At 39.2% G+C, this 27,725-nt stretch overlaps 1 protein-coding gene across 2 annotated transcripts in view; it reads left to right on the top strand.

Annotated features, from left to right (window-relative positions):
• Positions 1-1,918: 1,918 nt before the first annotated feature.
• PLEKHG1 (pleckstrin homology and RhoGEF domain containing G1) overlaps positions 1,919-27,725 on the top strand; it is a 122,122-nt gene continuing 96,315 nt past the window's right edge. For both annotated transcript variants that reach the window (XM_021540616.3, XM_021540612.3), the window contains exons 1-2: positions 1,919-2,407; positions 12,764-12,832. The gene's annotated coding sequence lies outside the window, so the exon portion shown is untranslated. The remainder of the gene's footprint in view (positions 2,408-12,763; positions 12,833-27,725) is intronic.

Genomic DNA, 27,725 nt, shown 5'->3' with positions numbered 1-27,725 from the left:
GGAACAGATCATGTAAGGCCTTTAAAACATATTTGGAGAGACTGTACAGTTTCTTAAAGGAACTTGGAATAGTCTGTGGTTTGGGGCTTTTGCTGTATTTCCCATTTGGGGATGTGTGTGCATTTTCATTTGTTTTAATTTGGACCAAGTTAAATGCATCAAGCAGTAGTTTGTTTTATTACTATCTTTCAAAGATCTATTCATAAAGGAAAAATATTCCCTGATTCCCCAAAGAGTTACAAATGCTTTTCCCCCAGCAGTTTCATCAGAGAAATTTTGCTGCTTTTTTTCCTTTTTCTTTTTCTTTTTTTTTTCTTTTTTTTTACTATTGAATTGCAAATGAAAGCTAACTTTTTGTTCCCAGTACAAGGCCAGAGTGTAGTGTACTGAGGCAAGGATGTGTGCTCAGCTGGATGATGAATTCAGACATGAAGTAGCTATGTAGTGCAGGAGATCACAACCAATGGGCTGATTTTAGTGGAGCTACTAAGTCTCATCTGAAATTGCTCTTTTCCCACTTGCCCCCTGTCAAGCAACTTTGTAGAATACCATTCCAGAGTATTAACTGCAGAGTCCAGACTTCTGTGATCTCCCTTTCCTGCCTGGTAGGACAGTGATGGCTCCCAAGGAAATAGGAGTGGAATGAAATTTACTCCTTGGTGATAAGGTTCTTTACCCAGAGGGTGGCTGGGCACTGGAACAGACTCCCCAGGGAAGGGGTCAGCACCAGCCTGACGGAGTTCAAGGAGCATTTGGATAACACTTTCAGGCACAGGGTGGGATTCCTGGGGCTGAGCTCAGAAGGATCAGGACTTGGACTTGATGATCCTTAAGAGTCCCTCCCAACCCAGAATATTGTGTGATTCTATGATAACTGTGCTGTATTTCTGTAATGCCAGTAAATGTGATGTGCAAGAACAGCTGTCATTGAAACATTTGAGGTATTTTTTTCTTGAAAAGGTAATATAGTCCCACTTATTAAACACAAACTTTTGTTTTGAAATGTGACCAAAATGAATTAATAAATGGGGTAATCTTTTAAAATTCAGCACTTGTCTGAAGAATATTCAGTGTGTATGTTGGGAAAGAGCTCTGGGCTTCTGAATTGATAACAGAGAAACAGACCCTGACCAAGGTATTTTGGTGGTTCTGGGGTTTTTTGGTTTGTGGTTTTTTGTTTTTTTTTATGACTCCAGTGAGAACAGGTAAGATGAGGGCAAACACTGAAACTTCCTGCTTTTCTGAATTACTGCTGTAATTACTTATTTTGACATCTGAAAAGTATGAGCTGTTCTAACCTCACAATTTTCCTTGCATTCCACATTCTGTACATTACCATGAGTAGAGGGAGAAACTGTTATGGAACAAAAGCAATACAGCTTTACTAAAAGTGAAACACGGAATGAAGTTTTACAGGAAACCAAGGATTTTGTTAGGGCTCAGAGGAATAAAGAACACTGAACACGTATGAAGAATTCAGGCTTTATTTCAGCCAGGTTTTTTTTCTCTTTTGTGTGTCTTTTTACTGTATTCTTTTTTAATGTCGTGTAACTTTAAACACACCTTTCCAAAGAAGATGACCCAGCAGCCTGCCACGAGGCAGGTGTACTGTCTATCTAGAACCTCTTGGAATTTGCTTTCTACGGGTCTGCATTTCGTGGTGGACTTGCCCCCTTCACATTTTGGCAATTTGGCAACTCATTTACAGAAGCCCTCTCAGACTTGTGAGTTGAATTTCAGACCTGTGGTGGCGGAGAGGAGCCTGTGGGCAGCTCGGCGAGGCGGGGATGTGGCTCCCAGCCGGGCGGAGAGGCTGTGACCTGACACACGGGGGAGGGCAGGAGAGCCCGGCACTATTCCCTCCATGAAAACAGTAGCGGATTTTTTTTTTTTTTCCCCTTTCATTTTTTTTTATCCCCCATTCCCTTTTCCTCCCTTCTTTTTCCCGGGGCTGTAATCCGACTGCTCTCTTTGGCTCCGTTCCAGAGACAAATCCGAGTGGTTAATCTCTTTTCCCCCCCTTTCCCAGCCTCGGGGGCTGGGGGGCGGCGGAGCAGGGAGGGGAAGAAGAGCAGAGCAAGCACCAGCCCAGAGCCGGGCCAGGCCTCCCCGGGGAGGGGCTGAGGCAGCGGCTGGGCTGCGGGAGCTGCATGGAGGAGGGGAGTTTCACAGACTCCTCTGCCCGGCCGGGAGGAGGAAGTTTGGAGATTAAGCGCTGCCCAGAGCCGGAGCGCACGGAGCGAGCCGGGGCGCGGCCGCGGGCGCTGCGAGGGGGACACCCGGCCGGCGCCGCTGGATGCGCTGCGGAGCGGGGTGACCTCCCGCACTCCGGCCCGCACCCCTGCGCCGGGATTTTCAGCGGGAGGAGGAGCGGTGGGCGAGGGCAGAAGACGGCGAGAGGCTGCCGGTGAGCGCTGCCGGGGGCTTTGTTCGGCGGGGCGCGCCGGGGAGGGGGCGGCGGCTCTCGGCTCGGCTCGGCTCGGCTCGGCTCGGCTCGGCTCGGCTCGGCTCGGCTCGGCTCGGCTCGGCTCGGGCGGGGCGGTACCCGGTGTCCCGCAGCCCCCGGAGCCGCGCCGGGGCTGCGCGGCGGAGCGCGCGTTCTGAGCGCAGCCTTTGTGCGCGCTGCCGCTGCCGCCGCAGGCACCGAGCGCCGGCTCCCACCGCGGCTGCCGCGGCGCTTTGTGCTCCGCCGGAGCCCGGGGTAGGCTGTGCCAGCCTGGCGGCTTCATCGAGTTATTTCGGCGAGGCAGAAGGTGCTTCTTTTAAAATATGATAAAATTCCATAGGCCCTCAGGTTTTGGGGATGCTTTAACAAGCCCCCCAAACCCAACCTCTATTTTTTTTTTTTTTTTAATGTTTTAAAGTTAATGGGATTGTGGTAAATATGGCCTAAAGCGGTTTAAAAATATGATTGATCTATTGTTAAGCAGCAGGAGCTACTGGAGCCACTTGATTCTCTGGAGAGGCAATGGGGGCAGAGCTGCCCTATAGGACCCTTCATGCATTTCCCCATATTCTGCACTCATCTTTTCCCTGCTTTGCGGGTCGTGTGTCCCGTGTGTGCTGAAGGAGAAACCCTTCAGATCTCATCCTTCAGTTAGCACTGACAGACCCGAGGGACTCGTTTCCTTCTTTCTTCACAAGCCACACTGCTCCAAGTATGAGAGAAAAGGACCCGAAACAAACTTAGACGAACGTTCAGCTGGTTTCCAATGCGGTCTCTCTTTAGTTGGCTTTTTTCCTCCTTTGATTATTAATTGGCAGATGCAGAAAGAGCTGTGGCCTTCCTTTTTTCTTTCAGTGTTCACTGGTACTTCAGCAGTTTAATAACTCTGCCTAGAGATCCTGATGACTTATAGGTGTTTTGAAAGCTGTGTAATAAGAGCCTACTAATAGTCATCTTTTGCTACTCTTTCATTCTTGGAGGGAGCAGTCTTTGCTACTGGAGAATTGTGGTTCAAATTTCCACAAGCGTTTGTTGCCCGTGCCTCTAGCTAAATTTATAAAGGAATCCTGTTAGCTTGTGTGAAGCTAAATCTGGCTGTACAATTCACTGTGGTTGGCATGGCACAATATATAGCTTCCTTGAGATTTATTTTAGGTTTTTTTTTTTCACTCGGTGTATGTAGGGCACGTAGTTGTCATAATTTTGGGAACTCTTCGCCAGTGTGTGTGTGGGTGCTTTGGGATGAAAACATAAGAGTTATGCTAAGGTTAGGAAACGTATTAATAGAGTGCTTGTCTCAAAAATATGAGAAGGCAGTTTGAGATTGGCCTCTTAATGAATATTGGTATTGTTCTCGGGCCCATGCAGATGCTGAGCTATTAAACTTGGATTCTATTTCTGCTCTCTGTTCTCATTTGGCAAACTAGAAATAGTGCAAAACACTCTGATAAAAGGTTCAGTTTTAAATGTGTTCATTTACAGGAATGCTGGCTGTTTCTCACAGATCTAGAGAGCCCTAAGCAAACAACATCAACCTGTGACCACACAACTTAGTGCATCTCTGCAGAGGAATGCAGTGATTCTAACACTAGGTGTTAAGGTATCATTTTTCTTGCTGTTTTACTTTTGGTTTTCCAAAAAAAAGAGAAAGGAAAAAAAAATAGGTGTGTAGCCAAATCAGTTTGTAATTTATAGTCTTACTTGATAACATCTTGCAAAGACAGCATTGACTTGATTTTTAAGTGGAAATCTTCAAGTAGTGAACCTAGTTTGTTGGCAGCTCTCATCATTTCAGGACATCTGCTAATGTGTTCTTCTTCCTTGGGCAGGATGTGAGACTAAAAATTAACTGTCTAGAGGCATACTTTGAGACTAAAGTGTTTGATTGTGAGGACATGGAAAAACGTAGAAAGGGTTTAGAGCTAACTGAACACTTGGTACCTTCCTGTGTGGAAGTGGGGTGTTTTTGTCTAGGTAGGTTTTTTTATGGGGTTGTGTTTTGGGATTTTTTTTGTAGTTTACTTTTATTATTTTATTTTAAACCTTTGTTGTTCCCTAGAAGAGAAGTGAAAATACCTGCTTACTTTTCTAATAACTGGCAAGTAGTGAGTTTGGGTACTTTTTCCTAATGTGTAGGTTGGTTTTTAAACCTTTCACTGACAGTCTTTCATGTGGCATGGGTGATAGTATTTTTGTGAAGTCATTTGGAGCAGTATGCATGCTTGAATGCCTCCTTGTGTGCATTTATTTGGGTTGGGTTGTTGTATACCTGTTGTCCTCTGCCTACAGTTGGGATTTCTTGGCTCCCATTCAGGAAAGGCTTTGTAAAGCCCTGCTAACCAGATAGGGCTGTAGCAACTGACAAAGGCATTTACTTGAAGTAGTGCTTTATTGTCTTTGAATGCAAACTCAGCAGTGCAAAGCTGGTCTGTTTCTCTAACCATAGAACACTAACAGAACTGTAATTTGACATTGACTTCTGTCATTTTATCTTGCTTTGTAGTAGCATCATCCATACAACTTTTAGGCTCTGGTCAGTATTTTTGAGATCAACCCAAAAACGGAGAAATCAAGAACACAGTTATAAAATCTGCTGTTAGTAATTTTGAAGGGTAGATCCGCAGATTAGCCTGAGATACTGCTATTGAAAAGAAAATTCTATACAGAGGTGTCATCTCTAAAATTGTTGCTAAAAAAGACCAGTCCTAAACCAGAGCAATTCTTAGGGAAGGATACTACAGAATGGATAGAGCTTTTTTATTTTATCTCTTAATTTTTTAAGAATTCCAAAATAGCAATATTTTAACAGATACTTAGCATAGTTGTTAAAGTCTCAGTCAACTGTTGATTTTTGTATATTTATTCATTTTCTTCATGCTTGGTTGCCATTCCAGTAATTGCTGGGCATCACTAAGTTTCTACTGGCCAAGCCAGAGCTGCAGCTCTTGGTCTTGGGAGCATGGGGTTACGAAGAAGAGGAACCACATTTCTGGGTGGCAGCGTGGCCCTGTCATGTACCCCATCTCCATAGGGTCAGATGTGCTGGGTCAGGAAATAATGGGAACATCCAAGCTGATGAAGGGAGCCGTTTGCAGGCTCCATTTACAAGTGTTTCTCAGATTAGATATATATAAAGCTGTGTCATTTACAAATTAGAACAAAGGAATCAATCTGATGTGCATTCTCTTTTGCATTCACATAAAAAACTTGTAGCTAGTAGAACTGTTAATGAGGAAAAAAAAGTGGAAGAAAGTGTTATTCTTGTAAACTTAGAATGCAAAGGATGTGGAGCCTAGATTTCCCCTCCACTTTAGAAAAGCCTCAAACACTACAGCAAGTGGTGAAACCACAAAACTGGCCTGGGAACAGGAGTAAAGGGAATGAAGAGTAAAGTAAATCTTAGTGCAGTGGCAACAGGTACAACTGTAAGTACTTGTACTTACAGTAAGTACTTTTACTTACCTACAAAAGTAAGTCTTTTATATACATGTCTAAGAATACAAGATATGAATCTGAACAGACTGAATAATAACTAAAAGTATAAAAGTATCAGTATAGCCTGTTAGTATTCATTAATAAAAAAAAAAAGTGTATGACCAACTATCTCTTAGTGTTTAAAGTTTTTTTAATAATGTTAAGGGGTTTTTTTTGTTTGTTTTTGTTTGTTTTTTTTTTTTTAGTTATGGTAGTTGCATCAAATAGGTTAGTCTAGCCTGATTCACCAAAAGTTGAGTTCATATGAACTTGGCCTGAAATAAGTTTAACCATGGACTTGATTACAAATAAAGGAAAAGAAAGGGGCCTAGTCAAGGAGGACTGGGGAAGGTAATAGATGCAAAAACTACTTACACATAGCAAGGAGGCCTGAAAGAAGCAGTCTAAGCCATGTTACAAACTCTTAAACCCACTGTCATCTCTTGACTGGGATACCTACTGAAGTACCTGCATATGGGGGTGGTCACTACCTGTGTTTTCACTAATCACAATGCAGAAAATTGCTGTGAAAATACAAAGCCAGGTGACACTTTGAAAATTTATCTGTAAGAGTGACTTTATTTTTTTAACTTGATTCCTTTCTTCCTTCTTCAACATGAGCTCCATTAGTTCTGCTTCCCAATGTTCTATGGAACCATGATTATTATGCTAGTGGAGGCTGCATGTGGCTTTTTTTTTAAGTGTAGTGAACAGGTATAAATTGGGTTGGCAGCAGTTTCCATGTAAACTTTAAACTGAAGCAGTGCTAATTAACATTGTATCCTTTAAGTTTGCTTGCCTGCTCTGGGTTTCACACTGCAAGTGGTGCCAAGGCTCTTCCTGTAAGCATACATTCTGTAGAAACTTGCATGTGAGCCCTGCCCAGCTGTTTTAAAAACCAAACTTAATGAATGTTAACATTTAAATATTTGAACCTTCATATCCATCCAGCTGTTTCAGGATCACGCTCCAAGCATTAGTATCATTCAGCTACTGTTTTCTGCTGATAAGATTTGTGCTTCCTTTCACTGGAAGTACAGAGTAGAGATAAAAAGTGTGTCATGGGTACAGTGATTGAATCACCTGCTCATTTGCTTGCTCACAGCCATTGGAGATAAAACCTTGGGAAGAACATGGCTGTTTGGGTTATCATAAGGAGCAGTATCTGGGACAGTGTAACAGCCAGTTTCTTTTCATGGTCATGGCTGACATCTTCCAGCATTGTCATCTAGGTGTGGGCTTCAAGGTTGGCTTCTGACTTTTAATTAGCCCACATAAGGAGTCTCTAGCTCCTAGATTTAGTGCATAGGCTCTGGTGCTTGTACTTTCTCCCATAATTCCCCTTGTGTTATGCAAAGTTATCTGTAAACACAAGCAAGTTTTCATCCCTAACCTCCTGTAAAGTCTGGTTTGTTGAAGTATTTAGAAAATGTTTACTCTCATGTTTGTCCCCTAAGATTAGATACACTGTCTGCTGCAGCTTCATTGTTATTTCTACATACCAGAAACAATGTGTTGTTTGGGGGTTTTCTTTGTGTCTTTGTTTCTTTTTCTGTATTTGCATTGCCTACTCCAATGAGTCCAGCTCCATAGCTGAGGTCCCAACACATTTCAGAAAGGCAGAGACAGAGCAGCTTGCTTTCTGCTGCTGCCACTGATCTGAGGAGCTTCAGTATAAAGTAACATAGTGCTTTGTGTCCTTGATGTCTAATATGGGGGCAAAAATGATAGTTCCTTCTTTGTAAATAATTTTGAAAACAGGTGAGATGAAGAAGTACTTATTTGCACGTCCAGTAGTCTTTATCACTTCAGCATGCCCAGAGATTTCCACTTATTGTTTTAAACTGAAACCAAGTTAATAGCAGAAACTTGGGTTTGGCTTACAAGCATTATTGGTGCTGCCAAGATGATCGTGCTTCATACTCAAGTGCTTATGAAGCTTTCTCACTGTTTACTTTCCAATGCCTTCTCACTATCCTGATAACATGTCTCATGAGGTTGCTCAGAGAGGAGTCACACCTCAGTGTCTGAATGATGACATCACAGTTCTTGTCACATCACCTTCAGTTGCTTGTAGAGCAGTCAGCCTATTTGAATGGTAGATAGAGATATATTTAACAATAAAACATTATTGAATTTGGAGAGATAGTTTGCCTTCCCTCACACAGTGTAGATGTTCCAGTAGGCCACTCCAGAATACTGTGGTCTGTTATTATGTGAAAGTAAGTAATTTCTGAGGGCATTAATGACCATTTAATCTCCAAGGTTTCTTTCTGATATATAGGGCAGTATCTTGGCATGCTTGTGCTCCTCCATTGCTTTAGATGACATGGTTCCTAATTTGGTATTGGAGATACCTGTGCTAGGAGAGTTAGTGCTAGGCAAATTTCTCAGGGGGAAAGGACAGGTTTTCTGCAGACCTTCTCAGGAATTGTTTTCCATTTTCTTAAAGCCTGCCAGAGGGAAGTGCAAGCCAGAGCACTAAGAAAACCGCACTTTTCTCTTGGTGTGAAGGACAGAGTGGTTTGCTAAGGCACAGGCTGCGCTGGGCAGATTTTAGAGCTGATCACCTTCCTGCTGACTCATCCTGGTGATCTCAGTTTCTGCAGTTTGCACTTTGCCACTTCACCTGCACCAGCGCTCTCCTTGGCAATGTGTTCCCAACTCAGGTGTGCTTCCTCACTCATGGCTGTACACGCTGACAGCATCACTTGTGTTCTTCATCTTAGACCTAGGTTGTCCTGCTGCTGCCAAGCACACTGCAGATCCAAAAGGAACCACATTGAAAAGATTCATTCTGCAACCTTCCAGCAGAGGATCCTGCTGATAAACCTTCGTTCTGAAATACAGATTTGGCTCTTGCATTCCTCAGGCCCCTTTAAAGCAGTTTGTTCATCCAAAGCACTGAATAGGTACTGACTCAGACTCCCACAAGGTCAAAGAAAGGAGAATAGGTGATTTTTTTTTTTCCTGCCCTGTTGTTTTGGTGAAGCATTGATGTGATTGGGACCTGCAATATGCACAGATAGGGTATGGATGAGAAAGGTTTTCTTCCAGACACCACTGCATGCTGTTTGGATAGGATAGGGGCTGTGGCTGCTTTTCAAGGAAGAATTCTGAAAAAAAATAAACCCTTTATTATCTCATTTGCTCTCTTCAGAAGAAAAGCTGGTCATTAGCTTTTGTCACTAAATATCTGTTGCTTGTGGGTCTCTTTCATCTCAAGGGGACAGTGTTGACATACATACCTGACAGATGCACCTGCCCACCCTGGCTGTGTGCATCATGCAGCTCTTGGAGCTTCCACAGGGGTCTGGATGCTAGGGCAATCTGGATGCTTCTTCATTGCTGCTGTCTTGTAGCGATAAAGAGTCTGCCCACTTAATGTTATGGGTTTTTTTCCCTTTTGCTCTTTAAATCAACATCAGTGTTGCACAAAGAGTTCTTTCAATATTTAATAGAGGATCAGTGATGCCCATCTTCTGATGGTTTCAGGAAAATGTACTGGGTTGCTTTTATTTGTTGATTATAAATATTGAGTCATATCAGGGGGTGATTAGTTCCAGTATCTGGATCACAGTTACTTGTCTATGCCCATAATTGCCCAATGCTGACTTCTTTCCTGGGAACAGTTTGAGGTCATAGCAGGTATGGTCTGGAGGAGTTCTGGCAAAGATTCATTCATCTGTTGACCTTGTCATGCAACTCACCTTTGTACCATTCACTGTTGTGAATGGGTAGAGTGACAGAAACTCCAGGAGTGCTGCATGAACTTAGCCCATGAAATTAGCTTAATATGTCTGGGAAAGCTCTCAGCTGATTGCATGTGGAATAAATCCGTTTGCTTGGGATGTGGCATATTTTCCATCTGTTAATCAGTTATATCGTGCAGTGAGAAGGTGCTACAGTATGTGGCCTTCGTCTAACAGCAAACTGCATTCCTCAACCAGAAAAGTTGGGCTTTAGGAACTGGCACGTAGCTTAGTAAAAGTCATATCAAATAAATTTTTACTTTAGTCCTCCTCACTGGTGATTAAACTTGCACAATGGTTTGCTGTCTACCACATGGGAACATCTACAAAGAATTTTATTCTGAGCTTTTCTTAGAAGGTCAGTATGTGGAATTGTTTGGCAAGAGTATTAGTTTTAAAATGCTACAGTATGTGTTGTTACAATTTTATTATGTCCAATACACAATATAACCAAAGTTTTAAGGATCGAGTTGTATGGATGTAAGCTGTGGTTCAGGACTAGGTGAGATCAGGAATGTTAATGAAGGGAATTAATATCTTGATATCCTATTTTAAATTGAAACAAATTCCCACCTGTAAGTTTGTGGAACACAGTTACAAGTAGTTGGATGGCTCTGGCTTACTGTGGTCTTTTAGCCTAGCTAAAACAGGATAAGGAAATTTTTTAAAAGGAGAGATTTCAAAGCTCAGACCCCATGATTTGAGGGAACTCAATAACTGGATTGAAGTGATAATGTTGGCTTTCACCACATTGAGAGAGTGTGTAGGACACAAGGGTTATGTGTCATTTACACTTTTAAGGAAAACTGAGGTAAAGACAATCTCAAAGACTCCTAAGGGATAAAGTAAAGCACCCATCCTTTTACTGAAAAATATTTCACAGGATGAGAAATTAATTTTCCTTACAGATTGCCCTATTCTATAATGTGAGCTATAGTAGAGCTTGTACTTCAGTCAATTTGGATGTGACTATAGACCCTGTCTCAGGGTTTGAAAGGCCATTGTATCCACTGGGGGTTAGAGAATATCTCAGCTTTTGGCAAATAATTTTACCCTAGAATAAAGAAACTGTTATTGATGAAACTACTGTCAAACAAGACAGCCCCAGTAAAAAGTTCCAGGTTTTTCAGGGTTATCTAGCTTCCTGATTTTCATTCATTTATATATAATGTATATTTTATATATATATATATATATATATATATATATATATGGTTTATTGTCAGTCATTCTAGGATTCTTTAAGATACTGGGTTCTCAAGCAGTTGAAATTGTGTCCTTTGACTCTGGAGGATTTAAGGCTAGGGAAACTTCTATGATAAGTGGAAAGTAGGATGGTAATTATAGGTCAATTTGCATTTCTATTTTGCTTAATTTACAATCTGAAGTACAGTCAGGTGGCTGGGCATTTGAATGTTGCAGCTGTTACAGTCTGATCACAGGAACTTGGTGAGACTACTCATGTAGTCTTCTATAGATTCCTAGAAATGTTAGTGGAGACTACTCTGTGTCTTCAGTTATTAAAAGGAAAAATTAAGTGAAGTAACTAAAATTATTGCTGTAGTTGTCACTCATTGATATCAAAAGAAAAAATATACTCTTTTAGTCTGTGAAATTATTTGTTAATTTATTGCTACAAAATGAGCATGGAGAAGGCAAATATATTGATATTTTATTAAAATAAAATTTCAGATGGATTAGTTTTTGTATTTAAAAATCTGTTCATTTGTAGATGAGCATTATGCCCCATTAGCAAGATTGAATTGGTGGCATTACTGTTGAAGTTAAAAATAGACCAGTATTTTTAAAATGGGTTTTGAAATGTAAAATTTTGCCTGGTTATGATTTGGTTCAGCTAGACCAAATTAACTTGGATGCTTAGCAGGGTCTCTCATTTATTCTGGCATAAGAACAAGCATTGGGCAGAGCTTCCTCAAAAAAACGATGATGGTAAGAGGCCTCCACAGTATTCCCAGCCAGCTGAATGCCTGAGGTATTTTGCCATACAGGAAATCAATTGCAGCTGAATGTGCACTGTTTCCACTTCAAGTATATAAACAGGCCTTATGATGATATAAAAAAATGAAGAAAGATATTAAATAGTTTCTTGCAAGTTCAGAACAGGAACATTTGATGTTCAGTTTCTGTGGATTCTTCACTGTCACCTTTGGCTCAGTCCATGTCACAAAAATAGCACAGAAAGAGAGGTGAATTAATGTTGGATACTCTAGAAAATTGAAATGTAAAGCAGTGTCTTAGAGAAAAGAAAATAATAGAAAAGGTATCTGTGTTCAGTTCCAGTTGATATTCTGCTGAGGCTGGGAGGAGTTACAAGTTTAGCAGAGGGAATGAGTTCTTTCTCTTGTTAAATCAAAATCCTCCATTTTTAGGCTTCAAAGCAGGCTAATAAATTTTGTGAGAAAGAACTGCACTGCAATTCTATCTAAATAGCTGGGTTTTGTGAAGTGGTAGGAGAAGAACTATTTTTTGTTTGGTTATTTATCATGCTCTGTTGACCTTGTGAAAATACCTAGATTTGATGGAGGTACCATCCAGATCGCAGTGACCATGTCTCTGATGTACTTTTTAGGCCACTGATGCTGCTTACCAGGGAAGTGAGGGCTCATTTGGATAGAGGTTTCCAGGCATTAAAAATAATTAAGTTGAAAATCATCTCTAACAATTTCCAGAAGGGGTGTGGCCTGAAGCGCTTGGGGTTTAGATCTTGGGAACCCAGCAGTACTTCCTTGCTTCAGCACAGGCACACAACACGACCATAGGCAAGCTGTCTGATCCAGATTTTTAAAGATATGTAGGTAGGCAGAGGTGGTAAAGGTTCTTAATGGGATTTTCAGAATCACATTAGTGCCTAATTCCTATTCAAAATCTGACTCCTTAGCTTGTCTGAACTGGATTCAGCCCGTGCTATGTTTTATTCAGCTGCTCTTTGGGACAGAATGGGAGGCATACGTACGGTGAGTGTGACTTAGGGAGAATAAACCGAGGTGTGCCTAGACCCCTGCTGGGCTGTGCAGCTGAGCTCCCTTTTATCCTTTCTCTAATTCCATGATTTCCATCCTCCTTTCTGCAGAATGACAGAGACTCAACGGAGGAGAGGAAAAGTGACTCCATTTTGCCCAGCCTAACAGCAATATATTTGGTGAGTACTCTACCAGGTAATTTTTTTACTATTATTTTAACTTTTTTTTTTTTTAACTTTAAATATGAGATGGTGTTTGATGCACCTCTGACTGAGAAGATTACCATTCACATATGGTGAATGTGCCTCAGGTTACCTATGAGGCCACTTAGTATCCCAACCCGCAGTAGGTCACTGTGCTGAAGGGGCCTCCTGGTGTGTTGGTTAGCCAGGGGAGAGGGTGTTCCTCATGTGCACACTAGGGTTTTATGCTAATTAAATTCAATTTTGGGGAGGCACCTAAGCAGTTAGGGGAGATTGGCTGTTCAATGTTAGCCTTTGTTTCTGAAACTGAGGTTTTGCTGAAGATCTGTAGCTGAAATTTTGATTGGTTGTTTGATTCTCTCTCTTTGGAAGAGAAAGTGCCACTTTCATGGAGAAACAATCAATGGTCTCCCTATGGGCGTGGGGAGATCCAGGACAACTTTTGTCTCCTGAGATTTCCTATGTTAGCTATGTCATTTTAGCTTATTTTTTAAAGTAATTTTATTTTGTTTATATAATCTCACTGCCTGGCAGTCTTGGAGCATCTAGGGAACTTGGGAACATATGAAAAGCAGATTTACATGCCGTGGAAATGTAACCTGATTGCAATAACTGATTTCACTCATTTGATTATCTGAAGCAAATTGACATTCCAGAAAACTTCACAATAGGGCTGGAAGGAGACTCTACAGAAAAATATCAAATAAGAGCACTTTAGGCAAGGTCCCTTTCTCCTTCTCTCCAACAAGAAAGATTCCTGGTGTCAACCTAAAGGAATCTTTTCATCTCTCTGAAAAAAGCAGACGTTCAGTGGCTAACAACTCAGACACTGCTCTTTGGAAAAACTCGATGCCTTATAGGTAATCTACTTTACTCCTTCCAGTGCTAATGTTGAAACCAGTGTAACATAGATAAGTTTATAATAAAAAAAAAAAAAAAAAAACAGAGGTGCATTATGTTAATTGCCCCTCTGGCTTCTGTGACCTGTCGAGGGAATACTAATATGCTATATTAGACCACTAATTAATAATGTTTATTTGTTTACCTTACTGATAGTGGGGCTTCTAATATAATTTTGTAGTATGTATTTATGATTCAATTTTGTTCAAATGTTTATGAAATTTTAGAAGAATGGCAGCTTTATTTAGAATCCAATGCTTTGAGATTGCATAACTGTAATAGAGAGACACTCGCAGGACTGTGTAGCATTAGGTTGAAGTTTACATCTGACAAACATTAGTGAGATCTTGCTTTCCTTTGGATCCAAGGGAGAACAGTCTCTGGAAGTAGAAAAACGTTTTGTGGAGACTGCAAGAGGAAAGACCAGAAATTCCTCTTCAGCCTTTTTCAAAAATAGCAAGATTTGAATAAGGTTACATGTTTTAACATGCATTAGAGAAAAGTAATTGGCATGACCTAAATTCAGTACACTAGTTCTCTGTGTTATTTGCTGATAGTTAATTACTAGCATATTTTTTTCATCTGCAAGTGTGGAGGGGCTGTACATTCCCACACAGGAAATAATTTTATTTATTTAGCTTGAAGTTTGTGCATATCCAAATGCATGCAAAGTATTTGCCTAGTGACCTTAGAGTGAATTATTTGCACTAACTCTCCCCCTTCCCTGATCTCCATTTCATTTCATGTGTGCTGCTTGGCCTTGGTTTTGAGTTGCAGTGGTTTTACTGTGTGTTCATGATGAACAGAAAAGCTAACCAGACCAGCAGACTCAAATAACCTCTTTTCTGAAAGCAGAGATAACATGGATTGTGCCTGTGGCCTAAGATGCAGAGGATTTCCTAAGATTCTTTGGGATCCCTGGCAGACAAGCATTCACTGTGAAGTACTTCAACAAATTGTTGTGTCAACAAAACTGGAGTGTGTGGGAATATATCAACTAAGGGGATAAGGCATTCAAGGACTAGATAAAGTGCATATTGTAAGGAATTAATTTTGTGGGAAAAGGAGGAAACACAGAATATGAGCACTGGTGTTCCGTAAAAATAGGAGCTTAATGGTTTAGGCAGATACAGCTTTGAGGCACAGATGTTGAATCTTACCAAATAACCACTGGTAATTTTGCTGAATTTGCTTTACATGTCAGGGTTAAATCTGGAACATCTAAGAATATTTTTATTCTGAGAAACTTTTGGGGGTGGTGGGGGGAAATGTTTTATGAAATTTGTTTCTATTTTGTGATTATCCATTTGACTTATATAACAATATTGTTTGTTTTTAATTGTTTCAATAAGTTGGTGGTCAGAATATATTTAGAAAGGTTAAAATGGGCTTCAGCATCTATTAAATCATAACATATTGTAGCACAGAAGCATACGTTAGATCAATATACTTTATTCTGACAATTCTATGTGACTTTAAATATGCAGTGTGTTTATGCTAGAATTCAATACATTAAAAAATTCCTTGAGTATTTATGCATCACTGAATGCTTTGTTTAGGTCATGCCTTTAGTGGTGTGAAGGCTTGCAAATCTGTTTGGGGGTGGAGAGGAATGATCCTGTGCCCACGTATGAGCTTTTCTGTAAGTTGGGTCTATTTTTGGTATGCAATGAATGAGAGGTACAGAGTGAAAACAAAGGTTCAGTTGCAATATGAAGGCCTGTAAAAGCTTTCCTATTGTGGGAAGTGCCTACCAAGCTCTTAGAGCAGTTGTATTATGTCCATGGGAATATTTGGGGTTTAATTTAGCATGCTAGATTAGGGCCTAATACCTTAATTAAGGCTCACATTTTTAATAAGTTCCCTGCAAACCCTTTGTGGCTGACTACAGTTGTGGAACAGACATAATATAAAGCCCATCTCTAGGGTTTTCTGTTGTTGGCAGTTTTATGAAAGCTGTCATTCTATTTCAGAGCAATGAAGCTCACCAGCAAATGTAATCTATAATGAAAGGATTCCCAGATCTGACTAGACTTCTTAAAAAATGCTAATGCAAATGATTTATGCCAGTGATGTATTGAAATTCTATGTACCTAGTACATTTAGACTAATGTTTTTATAAAAATTGTGATGACTGTTTCAGAAAGCCTTTGTTAATAGATAAAACAGCTTTTCCAGAGAGAGGCTGCTTAATTCTCTTGTCAGTTCCCATGTTTGGGATTTTCTGCTGTGAAAAGGAGTAAATGAATTGTCTGAAAAAAATTCAGAAATTATATAATTAGGATTTTGTATAACTTGTAGACCATGTGATTTAATTTTTAAACATTTGCATATTAAAGTGTTGATCAAAAAATTTTTATTTTTTTTTAAATCCAAAGAAACATGCTCACTCACACCTATCTGCTTTTCCCCTGCCACACTTGCTCAGAGTAGTCAGTCCTTTCCCACTTCCATCTCCTATTGTTGCAGTCAAGTGACCAAGGAGAAGTGTATACTTCCTTTTGTGTCCTGTAGATAGGGATTCTTAATTGATGACTGCTGCTTTCTTTCTGGCAGAAAGGAAATGAATGGGCAGAAGTGATTATAGCACATCTGTTGTTTTCTGGTGAGCATCCTGTACAGCAGTGAAACTCTCTTGAAGACTACTTGTTTTTTTTTTCTTTTTCTTTTTGGTTGGTTGGTTGTTTTTCTTTTTTGTCCTGTTCAGAATTAGTTAATAGAGAGGGTACAGGAACAGTGTTCCTTTATCACAGGTGTAGCCAGAGCAGAAAAACAAATTGCACACTGGAAGAAAATAACTTGCTTTTCAAACAAGTGTATTTTACACACACACACACACACGCACACACGCACAAAATCTTAGAAAATCTTTGGGTATGTTGCATGTGAGTCCTGTCTTCATAGTTTATAGCATTGTAGATTTAGTACTCCAAAACCAAGCTGGAAATGGCTTCCTTTGTGGAAGGGGAGAAATAAGATAGCATTCATACCAAGGACCCAAAAGCTGAAACATTCACACAGCTTTCACTACAATTTCTAGGATGCCCTTTCCAAATCTGTGATACCATTGTCTGGCTCCTGCTTGAGCATCTACTGCTTGATGTGTTGCAGCATAGCTCTCAGAAGTGAAACAAACTGGGGAGCTCTGGAGTGTGCTCCTGCTCTCCCAGAGAGAAAGTTGGGCATGTATGGAGCTCCTTACTTGGCTTTACAGATGACAGGGAAAGAAGTTCTGGAGGCAGATGAATGGTGGGCTATTGGTAAGTGTCTGGCCTGAGAGAAGAATGGGACTTGATGGTGGGGAAGACAAATGTCTGTAGAAATGATTGAGGAAGGCCAGTAAAGCAGCTAGGTGAAGTAAGTTTTGGTAGCAAAGTGTATCACAGCTTGTACATTCCATCACACCAGCTATAATTTTTCCACAACTTTTTCTTTTTACCTCTTGTATTATAGAGATGTGAAATGAATTGCACTGTTTCTTGTAAGAAGGGTGCCAGTACTCTGCTTTTGCACAGCCTAAACACATTGGTACTTAAACTGACAGTTTGTGTTGGGCTTGGATGCAGCTCGTTAACTCAAGTCAAGGGACTGCCTAGTGCTGCCCTTGTCCTTGGGGGTTTTTGGTGGTTATTGGATAAATTTGGGGTTTTTTTTCAGCCCTTTCTTGTCACTTGCAATCCCAAGAGCTGTTTTGACGCTGTCCTCTTGGGAGAGGATCCCTTAACAAAGGGTATGTTGAGATGGGCAATTTTCATAGGATGCTGTTTATCTGGAAGCATACAGCCTTCCTTAAGTTAAACAGGTTTTTCAAATAACAGATGCACCTGGCCACTAGAGATGGGAAAAGTGGGAGCGCATTATGTGCTGTAGGTGCATACCCACATGCTGAACACAAAATTCATGGTGCCATAAGTGAATCATGCTGCAGTTAATGTCCCAGGTTAACCTTTAGTCATTCCTTGATCAGAACAGAATTCAGAAGATAAAAAAGCAGGTATCATAACCCCAAATTTAAATTTAAATTGGATGGGGTTTCCTTCTATCTATGATAAAACTGGTTTTTTTCCCCCAAAGACTCATCTAAGAGTAATTTAAGCAACTAAGTAATCCTTTTGCTTTCTGAGTGAGATGGAGACCCTGTTCATGCCTCTGAAGCCTTTTAAACATTTAGCCTACCCCCATAGGATTTCAGAATTATCTTGCATCTCTTGGCAAGCATTATGGTGTAGCTAAATATTAATCATAGTAAAAGCCAAGTAATACAGGAAAAACCCACAGAATCATTCAAAATTTATTTGTTCAAGTTTTTCTAAGTTCCATTCTATGGTTCTCTTAATATAGTGAGCTTTATAAAGAATGCATTATTAAGAAAAATAATATATTGTTAATTTGAGCTTTTTACAATTCTGAGCACTACATTGATAGATTATTCTGCACCACTTGAACTTCTTGTGAGAAACACTTAACATTTGTGAGACTTAATTTATTCAAATTACTCTATAGGAGTTTGCTAAGATGGTTTTATTATGGAATCTTGGCTTTGAGAACAGATGCAACTTCTTTTATCATGAGTTTAAGATGCAACATGTGACCTGGAACATGACTATAAATTGGTTTACAAAATTTTCAGACAGCTCTTTGGGTACATATGCATTGATGAATATACACACAAGCCAAAATCCTAGTAGAAATTAAAAGTACTTCTTCCATTGAGACAGATATTCACTAAAGCTTGATACATAGCTCTTCAGTAAAAGAAACTTCAACAAGACCTTCAACCTCTAAAAGAAAGATTAGCTACTGTTTTTTATCAATATGGACATCGCTTTGAAGAAACTGAACAGCTGGTTTCCTTCTGGGAGAATTATGTTCTGTCCACTTGACCCTTTGTAAAAGTAAATATTTTTATTAATTATGTTATGTAGGAATTTGAAAAAATATTTAATACCTGAAAACCCGCAACCTTTGCATATTTAGCTTCAGTTACAGAAGTGCAATACATCAAAAGATCTTATGTTCTTGATTAATGAGTTTCTATTGTATTAAAAATTATACCAGTATGGAATTTGACAAGAGACATAATTTTTCCTTTGTTTTCCTTTTCATAAGAAAATGCTTATTTTTCTTCCTTTCTCCCTTGTCCCCTCCCAGAATTATGTTTGTCAAACCACAGACATTTCAGCTCTCACTCCTTTCCTTCAGTTATGGCTGTAAACTGCACTTCCAGGATAAATCCACCTGGATGATATTTGCTTACCACATAATTTAAACATGTAAAGATACTTAGGAAAGACAGTTATATGTTTTGATTGTGATCAAATAGAGGTTTATTATATTTATTATATAATATTATATATAATATATATATATTTATATATATAAAATATATTTATTATATTATTCATTATTATATTTATTAAGGCTTATTGGAGATGTAGATTCTAATCCTGTTTTCAAAGTAGAATAGAACAGATCCTAATATTGTAGCTATTATATTTATTTCTTCTATGTAGAAATAGATTTCTTTGGAAAAATGCTCTCCATGCATCCCAGGTTTAAACATAAATGTTGCTTGTTTTTTTGCCACTGTGAGAGTGAGTGGATATCTTTTAAAATACACAATGCACCCTTTTAACTAAGGAAAGGCATTGGACTTGATGAAATGTTACACTCAAGGAAAGATTTTACAAGTCACGCCAGTTAGGAATTTTTCAGCCAAAAATATTTTGTTGGAAAACAACAATTTATTAAAAACAGAACATTTCACACAAGCAGTTTTCAACAAAACTATCAGCAAGAGAAGTTTTTCAGGTATAGGGTTGTAAGAAAACCTGTTTCAATTCCATGGAAAAATAACAATGTAACTTAAAACTCAAGTAAATACTAACTCACTGGAAAGCTCTGTGTCTATTTTAAATATACTTTCTTTTAGAATTAGAATCTTTCAATGATCTCTACGTCTTTCCCACAAGGAACATGGCTACTTTCAAAATTCTACTTTTTATTTTCCATTACGTGGGAAAGATGGCTTTCTAGTTGATTCTAGTCTACTGATGTTCATTTTTGCCAATTGTTCCTATGGAAAAGAGTCTTCCATTGTTTTAATGCAAACTTGCTGAAAAATGGCAGATATGACATTGACTCAAGTCATGACAAATGATTTCCTCTGTTCTTTTTCATTTCTCATTTGACATGTATCAAAATTTGCTGGTGAATTTAAGACCTACTCCAAATTCTTTTAAATTTTATTTGTCCCATTTGTCACTATTATTATTATGATTGGTCTAAACAGTGTTATTTATGTAATAGGCACTGTAAGTCCCTGTCTCTTTACGGGTTGTGACAGTGTTTATTAATCTTCAAGGTGAAGTAAAGCCTTGCAAAAGACTATGCTATCAGAGTAGACAGCTTTTGATCAAGTGGGTTGCAGGATAATTGAGCAATGCTTGTGCCAAATCTGTCTAGGATCTAAACCAAAAATACAGAGTTTCTGTGTTTATTTTGGGAATAGGTTCATAGATCTGTGTTTGCCTTTCAGCAATATTTATGAGAAATGACATCGAAGTGGACTTTAAACAGCACATTAAAATATAAAATGTTACTGTGTCTCTGAAGCACATCTGGTAATGCAAGATGTAAAGCTATTAATTTGGTCAGGACAATGAGTTCTTTATGAATTGGGGCTAGCCCATTGAAATTAGTTTACTCCTGAATTAATGATGATGGAGGGTGGGGAATCTGGAGTAATGACCATCTGCTGGCTGTTGATGTCCAGCAGGCTTTAAGAGACAGAGTGACGCCTGTGGTAACATGCTTGGGCAAATCTTAATTTCTGTATTGTTACTAAGCAAAGAAAAAGAAAACAAAAGACGGATGAAACTGTAAAATTTAGGTAATTTTTGCGTGAATGAGAGGACTGTCTTCCAAGGGTTGAAGCTTAATACTATTCTCCATTCCTGAGAACAGCTTGATTTGATTCCCCCACCAGCCAGGAGAGATGAGAGGCAAAAAACCCAAATGCTTTTTACTCTGGGGACTGCAGGAGCCCCACACAAGTGCTGTTGTGTTTCATCTCCTATGGTGCAACAGTGCATATGTGATAAACTGAGTCTCCAGCTCTTCATCCCTGTTGCTATTCATTCCATGTACCTAAATTGCTTCCCAAGATGTAGTTTAACTGCATGAAACTCTAATTCTCATGAACCTCTGTAACAGCCTTACTACGATGAGAGCTGTGTACATTTCTTGAGATTGTCAAATCGTATTTTGTTTTACCCATATCTTCATGAGACATGAAGATATTTGAGTAAATTCTCTAGCGTGAATAACTGTGTAAATGAGGGAGGCATGAAATTCCCCTGCACAAGTAATTTCCTTCCCTGCTTTCTTGGATATTAATCTTCAAGGTGAGTGACATAAGCTGCTGCATGACTGCTGGAAATTAGATTAGTAGCTGGGGGGTTTTTCCTTAAAACAATCTGGCAGTACTGGTAGAAAAACACATGCTTCTTTCTGTGTATGTGGAAAACATAATGTAAACACATATCTATTTATAAGTAGGCATCATAATAAATATCTTAATATCTCTATAGTATCATGCTTCCTGCCATTGATTTTATCACTAAAAGTAAACAATTTTTCCTTGATCATTCTTATATGCTAATGTTGGATTACAAACCTCTACTTCCAAAAATGCTGCTCATGGTAGATATCTTCAAGATTACAGTGCCCATGGTGTTATGATATGATTGGGCAGAATATTTTTGAAGTGTATCTCATACTCTATATGAAGTGTTAGTTTGGATATAGGGTTTTCCCTGCAGTCTGCAGTAGCAGGTTCAGGCTTGGGAATAGGTGGAGTGCAGCCTTCTTGGGGGAGGCACCAGTATCCCAGAGGAATGTAAAACACTACGCAGTAATCAGGCACTGGGGGATCCATGTGCCATTTTCTTCAGGCTCTGCATTTTTTGTTCAAGTGATCTTCCAAAGAGATTTCTTTTCCTTTATTGCAGCTAAAAGGTTGATAATCTTTTTTTCATTTGGTATTTTCTTATAATCTTGCTAAGTAAGCACTCTGATGCATCAGTTAAAGTAGATCGATGGAGTTCTTGCAGGGTAGATGAAAGAGCAACACTGCAAAAAAAGCTCACAGAAAGTGTATGTGGTTGAAATGAACTTTATTATCTATTTGAGTTTTAATACATGCTTGAATTGGTAAAAGAAAAATATATTTTTGTAGTTGCTTCTTTGAAAAGTGGAGCAGTTCTCTTATTTCCTCAGAGAAATATGCTGAATCTTCAGCTTCAGAGATTTGAGACTGGTAGTTACATGTAATTTGTTTTAGCTAGTAACTTTTGTAACAAATTAATTAATCAAATAGTTGAGTTTCTGTGTAAATTTTGCTGACAGTTAACTCTGGAAAAAGACAAAAGAGGACTTTGCTTGCTACAAGAGAGCTGAGCGACTGCCCCTGAACTCTGCTTGTGCAAAAGTCTCTTGCTCTGACACAGTGGAAGCAGGCACCCACCATTTGTTGGATACACGGAAGCTGAAAGTTGCAGAGAGAGATTTCTGAAAGTATAGAGACAAAAAAAAATATTTGAAAGGTTTGCATCTGGTCTGTTTTAAAGGTCAGGTCTGAAAGGTGGAAGCAAACCCTGACCCAGTGGCATATGCATAAGGGAAGAAGAGCTCAATTGCATGTAATTATACTTTCTCCTCTGCAGAAAGTATGGTTGTCTTTTTTTTCTTCTCTCCCTGTTCTGCTTTTTATGCTAGCGTGTTTTTCTGTCTCTGCCTCCAATCAGAGTTCTTTAAATCTTTGAAGTGTGCAATAAGAAATGATTAAGAAAAAAATTATACTAAACTATGTGTCAGCAAAGATTTATGAGCATAGGTGGCCTGAGAGAGGAGTGCTGTAAGGTTATTACACCTGTCTAAAATTCAGATGGGCCTAGGAGCATTCCCAGGCCTGGGACAAGGTGGCCTATGATGGTCATGTTTGCTGGTGTGATATTGGGAATAATCTCCTTCTCCACAGACAGTCTCCAGGCATGGCTCAGTCCCTAGTGCAGTTCAGCCATCACTTGAGAGATGGCTTTTATGCACCCTGTTTTGGAGACTAGGATTATTCATTACCACAGATGTGTTATTGTGTCCCAGCTTGCTTTTGCAGCCAGGAGCGTTTTTGGGCACATCTAATGCATTAATTTAAGAATAGCCTTAGTTTTTCTGATGATGAAACCCTGCAATGTGACTTCAGCATTTATTCAGCATCAGAGAATCTGAAGGTTGGTCCAGAAATCCCATGTGTGTTTTCACTGTGGAGAAGATCAAGGGTGACATTTTATTTGATGTGAGCACATCTTCTCAGTCAGCATTTCTCTCCAGACTTTTTTAATTCCTTGCTTGTGTAAGTTTGCTCTACAGAATTGCTATTGTTTATTTCAAAGTGAATTTCTGGATTGTTTGTTTTGTAGAGAAAAATGGAGGAGTTTGGAACTGGGAAAGAGGAAACAGAAGGGTTTGGAACTGGCTTGGAACTTGTTAAATTGATATGCCCTGGTGGGTGAACACGTAGTGGTAACCACTGGGGAAAAGTGATAGTAGCTTGGTGGTATCTCTGGGAATAATGCAAGGCTGTGGGAGCAGTGGCAGGATAAGGAGATTGAGTAACTGTCTTCGAATTTAAAGGGAGCAAATGCTTCTTCCACCTGCTCCTCTTGCCTAAATGCACTAAGGCTTAGAGGGCTGCAGAAACTCATTTGCTCATCAGATAGAGTGGTTCCCTGCTTTTTGTGGTACTATACATAGCTCTTAGCACATGTCTGAAATACAACAGGGACTTTTTTTCCTGTAGCCTCACTGAACAGGCTGGCATAATCTCAGAGTGAGGCAGGACCAGGTGGTTTCCTCGCTCTGCTGTGCCTCTTGCTGGGTTCAGTGGGATCCTGGTGTTAGTATGCACTCTGTGTGCCTGTGTTCCTCAGAGGACAAAATGTGAGCTAGGCAGCAAGAATGGAGGAGCTGGGGTTTTTATGTGCTAAGGGTAGTATTACATAACTTGAAACAGCATTATTGGAATACCTCTGTGTTGTTTCATTAGATCAGTACTTAATATTTGAATGAAACATTAAGGTTTGTAAATGGCTAGTTGTGTGTCTTGGCAGTATTTTAGGTTTGTTCCCCAGTTACTAAACTCAGAGGGGTGTTTTGCAGAAAGTTCACATAACTTATTTCTTCCCTTAAAAGCGGAAGAAAAGGAACTTTCATCTGAATTCACCGGGCTTAGCTCTGAGAATTCAAAAGGCTTTGGAAACTGGCTGAAGCTCTTGGTACTGACTTGAGTAATATCCCTTTGAATATTTACTTTAATCAAGCCTATTTAGAGATTCCTGCTCACACCCTGTCCTTATTTTTGTTGGTTTCCAGTACTAGATCAAATGACCAATGAAATATAAAGCTGTTTTCTTAAAAATAAGTTCTTCTGGAGTTGTCAGTGGTATTGCTATAGCTGGGTTTTATGTTATTTTAGCACATAATAGGTATTTCTTTGTTTCTGTGTTTGAAAGTCTAAGTTATTTATTTTATTTTCTGAGAAGGTGAATGAAGTAACAAAGTGCACAATGGCTCAGACTCCTTGCAGTTGTCGACAATTACTTACAAACAACTGATCAAACCATATCTCTTAGACAGATGTAGAAAGGAGAAAAACATTCATCTGAAGGAAATCACCTTCCAACTATAATACTCTTAAGTCATGCTACTTTTTCCCCATGATTTTTTTCTGAATGGAAGTGACGCTTTGGTCAGGGGCCAGTGAAGGTTTGCATTTGGCAATTCAGTGTTTACTAAGAAATTTGGCTCTTTTGAGAAATAACTGTGGAGATAAGAGGCTTCATATATTTAAATAGAAGGAGTTTCCATGTCTAGAGAATACAGCAGTTTAACCCAAAAGAAATGTTCATTCACCAGCTTGTCACTTGCTTCTGTCAAAATGGTCATTCAAATTCCTTTGGAAATTCTGGCAGGTTAAAGATTGTTACTGTGAGTGGTTTCTCTTTTACCAGCTTTAGTCTCCTAGACTCTAGTCTTGTGCTGATTAAATACAAATGCTGAAATAATTTCCTTTCAATTTCTAGTCCTATTTCATCTAATATTCCTTATTCTTTATAATGAACATATTTAATGACTATATAAATGCATGTGCTCTGTCAGAGATTAAGCATTAAAGTAATTTGAAGCTGTAGTTTCTCTGTGCTCTGCATATGCAATTCAGGACCACAAAAGCCAGTTGGACTATGCCTGCAATTAGAGAACTCTGAACTGGGGACATACTTTACAAAGCTATTATTCAGCAAGAGGGCTCTGGTTTCTTCATCTCAACTAGTCACAATGTTCTGTAGATATCTGCAGACTTTGGCTCTAGAAAGCATGTTGTTTGCAGGCCATGCTTCAACAGTTGCAATCTGGAGTGGCTTGATAAATAGTGTTTTTACAGGAAATGTCCCAATCTGACTTATGAGGCCATTCATTTGGGTAAACTGCAAGGGAATGTACTCAATGCTGTTACCTTGTCTGTTATTAATTTCCTCTTTATTAACATGTGTGCACAGTGTGTATATAAATATATATGCAAATATACACATAGATGTATGTACTCGCAAAGTAGGGAGAAGGAAAAGCTGAAGGAACGTGAAAGGGTCCTGCAGTTAGCTGCCTGAGCCAGGGCTGGGGGGCTGCCAGGGTCAGCAGCATTTGGAGCTTGGAATATGTCAGGGCTCAGAAAGCTTTAACTGTTGACTCTTTTATGTGATTTGCTGTGTTTTTTCCTAATGTTGCATACTCTGTGATGAAAACAAAACCCCAAAATTTTTATTAATGATACTTCACTGCAGTCAGAAATTTAGATGTGCATCTTCTGATGGCTGTGGGTAAAACTCCCTCAACAAATGTGTTTCAGAGGGCATGCCTAAGTAGTTATGCATGGCTCTACTTTGGCTAGCCACTCAAATGACAATTTCTGGAAAAGCCAACTGAGTATTACTTATATTACTTGTGTCTAATAATTATAAAGTCCATGTCTAAACATCTCATTTCAGCAGTAATGCTGTATAGGCTTTGTAGGAGCCTGTTCTCATGGTGAATTTGTGTCTGAGTCTTTCCTTATAAATATAACAGTGTCACGATGTGTCATGGAGACAAAACTAATGAAGGATCTACATATAAAGCAATAATTATCCATTATTCTGGTTTTAAGTAGGCTTCCCCTTCATAAACATTCCCCTTGTCAGCAATGCCAAACCAAACATTCCTTTGTATCTCCCCTCACTGCCCCCACCCGCCCACCCCCGCTTTAACTCTCCAAAAAAGTTTACATTGGAAAGGGAAAATATCATTATCTCTTCTTTACTTGGAATTAACATTGTTTAGGAGAATTTTTAAGAAAGTAAATTGACTTTCTGGACAGTGTTGACATTTTTGTCTTTCATCAGTACATCCTTATTCTGGAAGTCCTGTGGTTTTCTTCTACAATGAGGTCTGAAGTTATTTCTTTGAAAATATGCAGTGAATCCAAACATATTACAAGTATTTTATAGAAGAGGTGTAGCAACCTAATTGGACTTGATGCATACTAATTTCTCTGCTGTTAGCCAAATTGGAAAAAAACAGCAGTGCTTTTAAATAATATGTGCATGAGAGAATGAATTTGTGATTTTAATTTGGTGCAGAGCAGCATTTTGTGGTTTTTGGTGGGGTTTTTTTGGGGGGGTGGGAGAGAGCTTTCAGAAATGTGTTTAAGTGCAGAGAAGAAATACCCTGGAAACATCTGATTTTGAATTGCACTTTTCTGTATTTGTACCCTTGAAAAGCACTGGGCTGTTCTGTACTCTTGGAGTATTTGCTTTTGGATGCACCTTATCTCTGTCAAGTTGTCAGGGTTTACACTGCATACTGGTTATGTGAGTTAAGGAAGATGTCATTCCCTATCTCGGCGCCTTGACTTTGGCCCTACACAGAGTTAAAATACATACAAATTTCGTTCTTCCCATAGACAGTAGCTTTCTGCTGACCTTGACTATAAGGAATTTCTCTGTAAGCGGGCTATAAAGTTTTAATTTAAAATGAAGCAAGACCCAGAAAAACCTTCATTATTATCATAGTCCTATGATTCAAAGAGAAACTACCCTGTGTAACAGACGCAGCCTGATGTCCTTAGTAAGAGGATGACATGGTTTTTTCCTTCTTTCTGACGAGTAAGTGTGACAAAGTTAGTGAAGTTTAGTTGGGGGTCAAGAAATTTCCTGGAACAGAAATGAAAAATACAAAAAGGAAGTGTCAGAGAGTGAAATACCTGCAGACATGGTAAGATTGTTTCTACCATTGTTAGATCCAATTCTACAGACATATTGGGATTCATTGGTATGTTATCCATCACTGTAATTATCCAGCACATAGGACTGGATGCAAGTTCATTTAAAACTTTGCATGTTATAGTTTATTTTCACTGTTATTTGACTTGATTGCTGTAATTTGGCTCCAACAACAGCTTTATTTCCTCACAGCCTGTTTCAATTTTATTTCTTCCATAAAATGATGCATTTGCCCATCAGTAGTCTTTTCCAAGATGATGTTTAGTGATACCCCCAAGCACAAGCATCACATAAAAAGAGAAGTGTCTTTTTAAATGCTACATAGCTCTCTAATAGAAAATACAATTTGGAGGAGGCTTGCAGCCTGTAAAAGCAGGTACCAGGGGCTCTTTACTATATATGCCAGATGCAAGTCTGGAGGACTTTTTGTTTGTTTTGCTTATTTTTGCTTGTATAAAAGAGAAATGGGAATAAAAGCTGAATGTTAGGATGCTAGTTGGGTTATTGCTCATTTGCTTGTTTTTTTTTGTAATATTTGTGAGTGGTGTGGGACAGCAGCAGCAGTCCTTGTCTTTAACCAGAAATTTTAAAACTGT

The sequence above is a fragment of the Lonchura striata genome, chromosome 3 (genome assembly GCF_046129695.1).
Source record: "Lonchura striata isolate bLonStr1 chromosome 3, bLonStr1.mat, whole genome shotgun sequence".
NCBI lineage: Eukaryota > Metazoa > Chordata > Aves > Passeriformes > Estrildidae > Lonchura > Lonchura striata.
Note: the sequence above shows the minus strand (reverse complement) of the source record. Positions and strands in the feature narration are given on the sequence as shown.